Raw genomic sequence first — 12,422 nt, 5'->3', positions numbered from 1 at the left:
AGCCCTGATTTCAAACTCTGAGCATGCCAACACACAGGAATGCATACACACTCACTTTTTCAAAATATCTTCATATCAGTGTTTTGCATTAATTTCTTTGTTAACGATATTATATGGGTAAAATGGGCTTCATAAACTCTTCCATCTCAAAACATTTTTATACATTTTTGTTGTAAAAATACTGTACAGAGGGGTTATAGTTATATGAGCAAAGTAATAAGTACATTTCCTATCAAGCATTGTTACCTCCTCCTTTGTTTTTCCCCCACTATTCCTTCCCTTACACCTCCACAAGTACACTCCTCATACCCCAAAGCCCCACCAAATGTCCCTAGCCTAAATTGTAAAGTTCGTTTTTCAAAATAATGTCTTGTGCATCTATTGTTTTACAATGGGTCAAACTGTATTCCTATTTAAGCATGTTTTTTCCCTTTCCCTCCCCAAATTAGAGAAGTGTACATTCAAGATGCAGGTGCACCAACATCAAATAAAGTGAAAACAGGGTTATACTGTTGGGGAGGAACGTATAAAAAAGAAAAACAATCACGTCATACATTATAAATATGTGAGAAACAACAGCAATAAAGAAAAAAAAACACTTGTGTCTCTATCTTGGGGGTTATTTAGCTTAACATCAACTTATCTAGTCATATACACATAGGCTTTCAACTTTTCTGCTTATCCCAGACATATACTAGTTATTGCAAATAAGGGATACCATGGGGCCTATGTTTCTTTGGACTTGGCTTACATCAGTTAATATAATTTTTTTCCAAGTCTTTCCATTTCCTAACAAATTGAGCGATGTCATTCTTTCTGATGGAGGCATAGAATTAATATACATATATATGTATATATATATATATATATATATATAGTATATGTGTGTGCGTGTGTGTACACACAAATACACACAGAACATTTTCCTTTTTTGTTTTTTAGAGCAACTTAGTTTTCCACCTTCATCGTTTTTTCAAATGTTTTTATTGTGATTAAGTGGTTAAATAATTTCCCAAATTTCAAAATATTGTGGGATAGTGATGCTTAGTTTAAGTCACAAACACATTCTAACTTCGATGGAGCAAATTGTCTATTATGGTCTACAACATTTATGAATTCTATGAGCTTTGCAATAGAGTTATTTCTTCCATATGTAAACTTTTTTGTTTTGAAATATGTATATTCCTTTTGTATTGCATAGCGTCAGCTGTTCCCTCTTTCCCACTTGTTCCCTCCCTCCCTCCAGTGACATTGAGATGCTTAGTTCATTTTGGTCAATGTCCAGTGCAGCTGTTGGATCCCACTGTTGTATGTTTTTCCCTGATTCCCTCTAGTTCTGTGTCATCCTCCTGGTTTCCCTTCAGTGTGCACATATGATCAGCAGAATGGGGTTATTTAGTAGTGATTCGATTCGACCAGATGAGTGGAAGTTCTTGGTTTCTTAAGTGTTGTTAATTTTGTCATATCACCTTACATTTTGGATTTAACACGGAGACCATGTGCCATTTGTCTCTTTGCTTTTGGCTTACCTCGCTCAACATGATTTCCTGTAGCTTGATTGATTTCCCTACTAATGCCATTATTTTGTCCTTTCTAATGGCTGGAAAATATTCCGTTGTGTATAGTTACCACAGTTTTTTGATCCATTCATCTCTGGTGGGACATATGGGTTGTTTTCATATCCTGGCTATTGTGAACAGTGCTGCAATAAACATGGAAGTGCATTTGTCCTTGAATATTGGTACCTGTTGTTCAGGATAGATGCCTAGAAGTGGTATGAGTGGGCCATAAGGAAGGTCAATATTTATCTTTCTGAGGACTCACCAGACTGCTTTCCAAAGTGGTTGTGTAAGTGTACATTCACACACACACACACACACACACACACACAGAGTGAGTGAGAGAGAGAGAGAGAGAGAGAGAGAGAGAGAGAGAGAGAGAGAGAGAGAGAGAGAGAGAGAGAGAGAGAGAGAACATTTTCTTGATCCATTCTTCTACTGAGCAGCATCAGGGTTGGTTGCATATCTTAACTATGGAAAATAATGCTACAATAAACATTGTTGTGGTGGTAGTTTTAGTATGGACTGGTTTGTGATCATTTGGGAGAATGCCCAAAAGTGGGATTGCTGTATAATAGGGAGCTCTATGTGGAGGCTTTTGAGGAACCTCCAAACTGCTTTCCAAAGTGGATGAACAAGTTTACACTCCCACCAAGAATGCAGTAGGCTCCCTTCTGGCCATATCCCTTCCAGCATTTTTGTTGTAAAAATATGGAACGATTCATTAATTTGTGTATCATCCTTGTGCAGGGACCATGCTAATCTTCTCTGTATGTTCCAATTTTAGTGTATGTGCAGCCAAATTGAGCACAAAACATTTTTTATATATAAAGAGTAATTGATTTTCTTAAACTTGACAATTCAACAAAAATAAGTTCAAAAGAATTGTGAAATTTTAGAACCATGTGTTGCTTACATAAGCACACATTTAAGAATAAAGTCAAGATTGACATATCAAAAACAAAATAATTCCAGATATTTGTTGTTCATGAGATTTGTAGGAGGAGGAATTCAATTATTCTACAAAAGGCACTTGTCATAATGATCATTGCAGCAAATGTTAACGTTTGTTAAAAGTTTTAATATTTTAAATATGTTTAATTTTGGGATTTGCTTATATATGGCAAAATTAAGACTGTTTGGCAGGTCATAAAATTTTTTGATAAAGTATATAATACTTCTGGTAGCATGTACTAGTAAGTATGTACATTTCAGATTTTATAGAAACTTTACTAATGAGAAGTTGCAAAGACTGTGTAAAGAAGCAGAGTGAAGAGTTAAGATTTTAAGTACATGGTTTCTGTTAAATCTTCAGGGCTCCTTTACGTTATATGTTAGTGATGAACAAATAATGATATAATCCACATACAAATGATGAGATGAACTATAAATAGTAATCTTAGTGAGTAAATTTAAAGGCTACTGATAGCTTTATCCAGTTTTAAATGTACAGGAATATGAGAAAATAGTAAACTCTACTATGTACACTTCAAATACTGAAAACCCTGGTAATTGTTTTGTTTTTTATTTTAGTAATCATTAATATTTAATTATTGCTTTCTTTATTTATAGCATTTTTCCTTGTTGTAATATAATACAACTTTTATGAGTCATGATTAAGAGGTACTTTGAGAATATTATTGGGATGGCCACACAATTTTTCATAGGTGCATGTGAATTTACAAAGAGCAAAACTAAAAACAAACTATTGATTAAAAATTATATCAAGTAGAGTCTGAATCAGGAGTGTTGATAAATGTCCTCACCTAAAATCTTAACCTTAGGCTGGAGCATCTTATTGAAATATTGTTGAGAATTTCAAGACTTCCTTTATGTAGGGCCCTTAGAAGCATGGATAGCATGCATGTGTACAAAGCCAGTGACAACAGGCAAATATGACTGTTTCCCCAAAAGGAATCTATGAAGTCAATAGTTATCTTCCCAAGCAGATGAAAAAATGCGTCCAAAATGATTCATTTGTGGAGTTATTTAAGTTATGGATTCTTTGTTAGACATATTCTTTTCTTTTAAAAATTGTCAAATATTAGCTTTATAGTAAACGTTGTCTAGTATTTCTTGGTTCAAAACAGAAATCTTGATACAATTGATGTCACTTGGCTTTCTTACTTTCTCAGTTCAAAGCCAACCTAGGCAGGAAAGTCTGTCACATTCTTATCTGTAACCAAACACCAAAAACGCCAGAAGTGGAGTTTGGCTCAAGTAGTAGCGTCCTAGCTTTGGCGGAAGTTGGCCAGGGAAGACATTTGTTCAGGGACATGGTCCAGCCTCTGAGTTCAAGCTCCAGAACCAGGACAAACTAAACAAACAAACAAGAAAAAAAAAAACGCACATATTTCTTTGGGACCATCCATAAAGCACTGGTTTGAGAACAGGCTCCTTTTGCTGATCATACTCACTGGATCCTGCTTTTTTGGAATACTAATTGTGCTGGAGAATTCAGGACAAGACTAAAGGAATTAATAAGTGACTCCTGCAACAACAGAATCATCTCAATAGTGAAATATCCACGCATAAGACAAATTAAAACCTCCAAGTCTTTGTTTCCTTACAAAAGAAATCTTTTAAAACAATGTTTATTTCCTTTTGTTCTATGCTGGCCTTCAAATGGCACATTGTTTCCTTTTGAAATACTTTCAAGAAGAAGTTTTCAGACAATTTTTATATGAATAAAGAACACACTCGAAAAAAGTCAGGGACAGTTTATTCAAGCTTGGATTCTTTTTTTTTCTAACAATGAATATATATTTTTTACAGTGAAAATACTGAACAGAGTGGTTACAATTACATGTGCAAGATAATGAGTACAGTTTTTATCAAGCATTGTAGCCTACTCCTTGGTTTCTCCTTCCCATCCCTAGACATAAAAGAAATGCAAATCAAAACAACATTGAGATATCACCTCACCCCAGTTAGAATGGGTATAATCAAGAACTCTAATAACAGATGCTGGAGGGGATGTGGAGTCCCACTTTTGGGCATTTACCCAAATGTTTACAAACAAGACCACACTAAAGCTACGAGCACAACTATGTTTATTGCAGCATTATTTACCATAGCTAAGATCTGGAATGAGTACATTTTTTATCAAGCAATGTATCCTACTCCTTGGTTTCCCCTTCCCATCCTCCCTTCCCCCCTCCATCCAATCCTCCCTCCGCCCAAAAACAAAGTTGTAAAGTTCGTTTTTGAAATAACGACTTGTACATCTCATTGTTGCAATGGGTCCACCTGTATCCCTATTTAAATGATTTGTTTTTTTTCTGTTCCCCTCCAGAAATTATACTGACATCAGATACAGTGAAATCAGGGGTTATTGTTATCCCATGGGGAAGGGACATAAAAAGCAACAAGGAAATCATCTTATAAATATGTTAGAAAAAGTCACATGAAAGAACAAAAAACATTCGAATACATATCTTAGGGTTCATTTCCCTAACATCAACTTATCTGACCTTTTCTGTTTGACTCAGACATATACTACTTATTGTAAATAAGGAAAACCATGGGACCTATGTTTCTTTGGGCCTGGCTTACTTCAATTAATATAATTTTTCCAAGTCTTTCCAGTTCCTAACAAATGTGGCAATGTCATTCTTTCTGATGGAGGCATAGGATTCTATTGTGTATATATACCACATTTTCTTGATCCATTCATCTACTGAGGGGCATCTGGTTTGGTTCCATACCTTAGCTATGGTAAATAAGGCTGCAATAAACATAGTCGTGCTGGTACCTCTAATGTGGCCTTGTTTGTGAACATTTGGGTAAATGCCCAAAAGTGGGATTGCTGCATCTTAGGGTAGCCCTATGTGGAGTCTTTTGAGGAATCTTCAAGAACTGACCTCAGGACCACTGGAATAGAATTGAAAACCCAGAAATGAACCTACAAACCTATAGCCATCTAATCTTCGATAAGGGAGCTAAAAAAAACTGATGAAAGACACCCTCTTCAGGTAAAATGAATGTTTTCAGGCTTCATAGAACTAGCACAAAGACATGTTTGGACATGAGGTAACACGCCTTTCAGAGACAACTTAGTAAATACAAAATATAAAATTTAAATGACATAAAAACATTATTCATGTACATATGGCCATATAAGATAATGTTAAGAAAAATGAAACCCAAGATAGGGACACAACTTGTTTTATTCTTTATTGAAATTGTTTTTAATGTATCTAAAATGTACTATGTGATTTTTTCATTTCTCCTCCATGTTCTTCCCGCATGATATAACTCCTGTTTTCACTGGATATGATGTTGGTGCCCTGCATCTTGCAAATACATTTTTCTAGTGTGGGAAGGGGAAGGGAAACAACAAAATGCTGAAACAAAGATTCCGGATGACATATTGTAACATTGATATGAACAAGACACTATGTAGAAAACGAATTTTACAACTTGTGCAGGGGAGGGGGAATTGGGCAGATGGGGAAGGAATGGATAACACAGGAAAAACAAAAGAGGTTGTAACAATAAGAAATGTACTCATTACCTTACTTATGTAACTCTAAGCCCTCTGTACATTATTTTTTACTATAAAAACATAAAAGAAACCATTATCCATGAGTACATTAATTTCAAATTCCATAAGTGCTCTTAACTTAAATTTAACTTGGAGAAGATTCTCAGAAAAGTTTATTTGTGTGTGTGTTGTGAATTATTTCCCAAGTGTACACAAGTTAACAGTAGAAGAAACAATAGGAATAATAAGAGAAAGAAAAGTTCTGTGTTTAAGTATAATGGTTCAATATACTATAGAAGACTCTGCAAATAAGACAACATTGAACCAATAAAGCCAAGGCCATTATGTAGATCTATGGGAGTGACATAGGGAAATAATTAATACTAAGAGGAACATGAACGATGAGGCCACTCTCTTTCAACTTCTATCTCTAAATCATAGTTGCTAATCACGCAAATTTGTAAAATGTACAATTGAAGAATAATTCTGGTTCCAAAGCAAGTTAGATATAAGAGCATGGACTTAACTTGAAAAAAAGTCCATGGTGAGAAAGCAGGAATTATACTAGCAATGAACTGGTGGCCAAGATCTCATTTCTTTTTCTTTCTTTTATCTTTTTTCTTTCTTTTTTTTTTTTTGATGGTTGAGGCAGGGTTTGAACTCAGCCTGGGAAATATCTCTCCACTCTTCACCTCAAGACTAGTGCTCTACCTCTTGAGCCACAACGCCACTTCCAATTTTCTGGTGGTTAATTGGAGATAAGTGCCTCAGAACATTTCTTTCCTACTCATACAGGATTTGAACTGCAATCCTCAGATCTCAGCCTCCTGAGTACCTAGAATTATAGGCGTGAACTCAAGTGATGGAATACTAGTCATGAGCAAGATTGCTGAATGAGGTTGCTGAGGCTTTTGCATACACACATACAAACATACACATACACACAGAGGCACATATATGTGCAAACACACCTGCACAAATAAAACAACTCTCAGAATATGGAGAAATGTTAGAAAACAATAGAAAAAATATCCTGAGTAAGACTAGATCAAGTGATAATTTTTAATATTAGAAAGTCCTCAAGTGAAATTTATTCAAAGTTTGATAATATTACATACCTAGGGACCAGAGATAAAAAGAAAGTCAAGTAATCATTATTAAAGGGATTGGATCCATGGAAGAATGAATCAGAGACCCCTGCAGGTGCATTTGAAAATGTTCATATCCTGTGTGAAATGATAGAACATTTTTGAAAATAGTACATAAACAACTTGAGCAGTCAGTCTAATGAATAAGATCATAGGAGAAGTTCAGAATTGCTAGTCTGTATCTAGATTAAATAAACCACCAAACTATGGAAGGGCAATTTGATACAAGCCTAGAATTCTAGCACTCAAGCTAAGACAGGAGATTAGAGAGTGGGATTACATAGTGATACCTTCCGTGGACCAGGTAGTATAATTTTGTCTCAATGAAACAAACCAAACAATAAGAAAGGAATACACAGTTGGAAGTTTGGGCTAATTTTGTCATTATGTTTTGAGAAGGCAAGTTTCCTATTGAAATGCAACTCATTTTTAATCCTCAGTTGTGTTTTAAATGCTCTCTGCATTACACAACATTCCTAGATGCAAAATGGCTCATGATTCCCAATCAAAAATTTGAAAAAATAAGCATCATTCTGTTGGATTTCAAAGAAATAATGAAGGATTACAAAAGCTTAAGCCTGGAAAAATACAAAGTTCATCTAATGTAGGACTTTGTAGACCTTGCTAAATTAGATTTCATATTTAAAATAAATATTTTGGTTTTGTTTCTAATTTCATATTCTATAGGATACTACAAAATTCTTTTTAAGTAGAGGTTTTAATTGACAAATTCACACATGAATCAGGCATTTTATTTGCTTAAAATATTCTTTCAAGCGAGGTATAATTAGAACTTAGTTAATTGATAATTCCAACAGTTCATGTATAAAATGAGATAGTGTGAATAATCTGCACAGAGTTGCCAACAAATGGATGATATTAATTTATTAATTTAGAACAAGCAATTTTTTGAGGCCTTGGTGTAACATGGTATGAAGACAGTAATTGTGTGAGGTCTTGGTTCTTCTATCTATTTGTAATACAGGAAGAAATTTCCTTAATTACATGCCTCTGTATACAATGAGAAAAATGCGAGGTTGGAGTTGGTTTTATTTTTTGGTTTGTCCTCAGGTTTGAACTCTGGGCCAAGCCACTCTCTTTGAGCCGGTTTTTGCTCAAGGCTCATGCCCTACAACTTCAACCTCAGTGCCACTTGAGTCTGGCTTTTCCTGAGAAGTTTATTGGAGATAAGAATCTAAGGAATCTTCCTGACTGGGTGGGCTTTGAACCATAATCTTCTGATCTTAGCCTCCTGAATATCTATGATAGATAAAAATATAAATAATATTTGCAAGTGCTCTGATTTCTAGAAATCAGAAAAATGTTGTAGCAAAGTTTAGTGTAGTGTGCTTTCCACAATAGGAAAGGCATCATATTAGCACAAGTGTAGTATTTTTTCACAATAGTGATAAGCTATTTATGATGTGAATTAAGGGAATTTTAAGGTGCACCATACAAATTGGAAACTGTTGGGATTACTCTGATGAACAAATGTTTACTCTTGAGGAATTAATTATTACACATACTTGGTAGTTATATCCTCCACCAGAATGTGGCTATTTTTTCTGTTGATTTCTCAATATGTAGCACCCCATTAGAAACTGCAGTTATTGCAGAATTAAATATCATACAAACAGGTACTGTTTTGAATATCTCTGATATGGAATGTTCAGAATTTGAAAATGAGTAGTTAGTATTTGTAAGAACTTTGAAGAACACATATATTCTGTCCTTTTAACAATTATTCAGTTTTAAAAGTTAGGAGTTTCCAGAGAATTAAACTGTCTTCTGTTTTACTATGGGACAATATTAACTTATAATTTTTTTGAAAATTATGACATATATTGTGAAAATATTGTATATTTGGATAACATTCAAGTTGATGAACGTCTGATAAAGAAAGGTGTAATTAATTCAAATTAGATGCCAAATAGTGTTCATTTTTTAAAAGGTAATGCACATAGGATAATATTTACTATAGCAATACAGTGAAATTATACTTTATGTAACTTATTTTTGTTTAATTTTATTTTTAAGATGATATATACAGGGGTTGCATTAATTGTAAGGTAGTGAATACATAACATGTCGAAATTTTACCCACTACCTCATTTTTCTCACACTTTTCTTTTCCCCCCAAACCCCTCACAAGTTGTAATATAAATTTCCAACATGTTGTCTTGTGAGTATTGCTATTGCATTGGTTTTCCCTTTGTCCTTTGTCTCCCCAATTTGTTGTTCATCTTACGTTCTCAAAGTAAGATAAATGCATGTGCAATACACACAGTACTGAAGTCAAATACAGCAGGGGATAAACTATAGGGGAAAACACAAAAGAAAAAAGGAATCACATAGTACATTAAAAAAAAAAAAACAACCACAAAGAAAAACCTCTATTTCCATATCTAGATGTTTATTTTGCTCAACATGATCTTGAATGGACCTATATGCAAAGCTTTTGAGCAATTCTGCGCATCTGCTAGTGTTATTCTATACATATCCTATTATTACAAATGAGGGAAACTATGGAATCTGTTTCTTTGGGTCTGGCTTATTTTATTTAGCAGGATTTTTAAAAATCTTTCCATTTCCTTTTGAATTGGAAGCATAGAATTCAACCATATATATATATCAACAAAATGTTATATATATATACGTATATATGTATATATATATATATATACATATATATATATCACATTTTGTTGATTCGTTCATCTACTGAATGGCATATTGGTTTGAAAATGTTTGCATGTAAGTATCACTTAGGGTCATTCAAAAATGACAGATGACACCTCCCCAGAAATACTAAAATCATGATTTCTTCATAAGAAAGGATTTTATGGTGGTACACGTGTTGAAATATCTAAATGAGTGTAATTTATATCTTGCACTGAATTAGGCAGGAAGATATCTAATATCATATAGGATAAAAATGGTAGTGACAAAATATTCCCTTGAGAAAGATATAGGAGTCTGCCAGAAGTATGAAGAAATTCAGATAATTTTAAAGAATTTAGAAATATAAGGTCAAATATGTTTCTTTAAATAAAAATTATGTAAGTGGAAGGGCAAAATAAGGAGAAGAGAGGAAAGTAACTGAAAGCAGATCATTGTCCCAAGTTAGAGTATAAAAAGTCATAATCTAGAGTTCGGATGAAGATGGCAGAAGGTCTAGGCTAAACGAGCTTTCATGTAGACAACAGTTTTAGTGTTCCAGTCAACAGTCCTAGGCTAGAGAATCACACCAAGTGTGCCATCACAGTACAGAGAGTTTGGCCAGAGATGGAATATTCAGGCAAGGAAACAGATCTGAGAATCAGAGGCCAGAGTCACCATGCCTACAGAGAGAGTCCAGTCAAAAAGATGCCAGACACAGTGTGTGTATTCTACTCAACACCAGGAAGAACTGACAAGGAACAGATATATTCATGCTGCAATCACAGAACATAGAGGGCCCAGTCACCAAGCTTCTGGCATGAATAGCACCCTGACATCCTCACTCCTTCTCAGAAAGCAGAGGAGGGAAGGTGGCCCCTCTCCAACCACCAGAGAGAGCCATCTTTGATAATGACAAAGGCCAAGAAATTGATACTGACAAAATGCCCAGACTTTTGACTGTGCAACTACAGGACTTTGGTTGATGCTTGCCTTAAAATAGTGTTCTAGCACAAAAATAGATGCATGGAATCCAATAAAAGACAGCTGAAAGAAGTCAGGGAGACCAGAAAGGGAATGTTGAATGGAGCCCAACAGAAGGAATGGGAATCCAAGGACACCATAACCGATCAACTAAGTGATTTGAGAATAAACACAACACCAAATTAAGGAAGTAATGAAGTTCATATAAGATCTAAAACAAAGCTCCAACAAAGAATTTGAAGTCATCAAAGCTGACCAAATAGAAGGAAAAGAAATTAAAAACGAAGTGGAAAGTCTTGAGAGCATGGAAGACCATGTAGAAGATCGAATATGAGGGACTGAAGACAGCGAGGTTATTATACAGAAAGAACATACAACTATCCAAGACAAATCCAAGAATATGCTAGATCTATTCAACATTTTGAAGACACCCTCAGAAGGTCTAATCTGAGGATAATGGGTGTAGAGGAGCACCTAGAGTCAGAAGTTAATGGTCTAGAAAATTTGGTTAACATTTTCCAAGCAGAAAACTTCTCAAAAATGCAAAAAGATAGACCTATTCAGATTCAAAAAGCTTTTAGAACCCCAAATAGACCAGACCATGACAGGATATCCCACCGTGACCTTATAATCCCCACAGCATCAATTCCAAAGAAAAACTCCTTAAAGCTGTCAAGGAGAAAAGATCAACCACTTACAAAAGGAAACCAATTAAAATAACCTCAGATATCTCAGTGGAGAAAATTACAGCAAGAAGAGCTGCTATGCCCTAAAGACAAACAATTATCATCCAATTATACTGTACCCAGCTATGCTTTCCTTCATAACTGAAGGCCAAATAAAAACCTCCCATACCAAAGAACAACTGAAACAATATATCTACACCAAACCAGCCCTATAAATGACACTTAACGATGTATTACACATAGAAAATCAACAAGACCACAATAAAGGCAAAGAAACCGCACTCAAACTGAGAATCCAAGAACCATAGGAAGAACCCAGTTGCTGCAGCCCCCAAGAAGGGGCATAAAATGGCAGGAACTCCCAAACAGCTCTCAATTCTAACTCTCAACATTAACGGATTGACTCTCCAATTAAGCGACATAGACTGTCAAGTTGGATTAAGAAGCAAGATCCTTCTATCTACTGCCTTCCAGAGTCTCATATTGCCCATAAAAACAAACACATTTTCAATGTGAAAGGCTGGAACAAAATCTACCAAGCAAACGGCCCACATAAACAGGCAGAAGTTGTAAGCCTAATAACAGATAAAATAGACTTCAAATTAAAATTAGTGAGAAGAGATAAGGAAGATTGCTACATACTAATTAAGGGATCTCTCCTTCAGGAGAATATTACAATTTGAAATATCTATTCGCCAAACAACCAAGCACTCAAATTTCTTCAAGAAACACTACTTTCCCTCAAATCTGACATAAATCCAAAGACATTAATTGTTTGGGACTTTAACACACCACTTTCCCCACTAGATAGATCAACTCGGCAAAAACTCAACACAGAAACTGCATATCTAAACACCTGCATAGATTAACTAGATTTAACAGACATCTACCGAATATTTCA

General features: G+C 34.9%; 1 non-coding gene across 1 annotated transcript; it reads right to left on the bottom strand.

The window, feature by feature from the left end:
- Positions 1-2,264: 2,264 nt before the first annotated feature.
- On the bottom strand, positions 2,265-2,370 carry LOC138828988 (U6 spliceosomal RNA). Its single transcript, XR_011372456.1, has one exon. It is a non-coding gene; the product is annotated as a U6 spliceosomal RNA (small nuclear RNA).
- Positions 2,371-12,422: the final 10,052 nt, after the last annotated feature.

This window comes from Dipodomys merriami, unplaced genomic scaffold, assembly GCF_024711535.1.
Source record: "Dipodomys merriami isolate MVZ:Mamm:240054 unplaced genomic scaffold, mDipMer1.0.p SCAF_1695, whole genome shotgun sequence".
Lineage (NCBI taxonomy): Eukaryota > Metazoa > Chordata > Mammalia > Rodentia > Heteromyidae > Dipodomys > Dipodomys merriami.
This window is presented reverse-complemented; position numbering and strand designations above follow the sequence as displayed.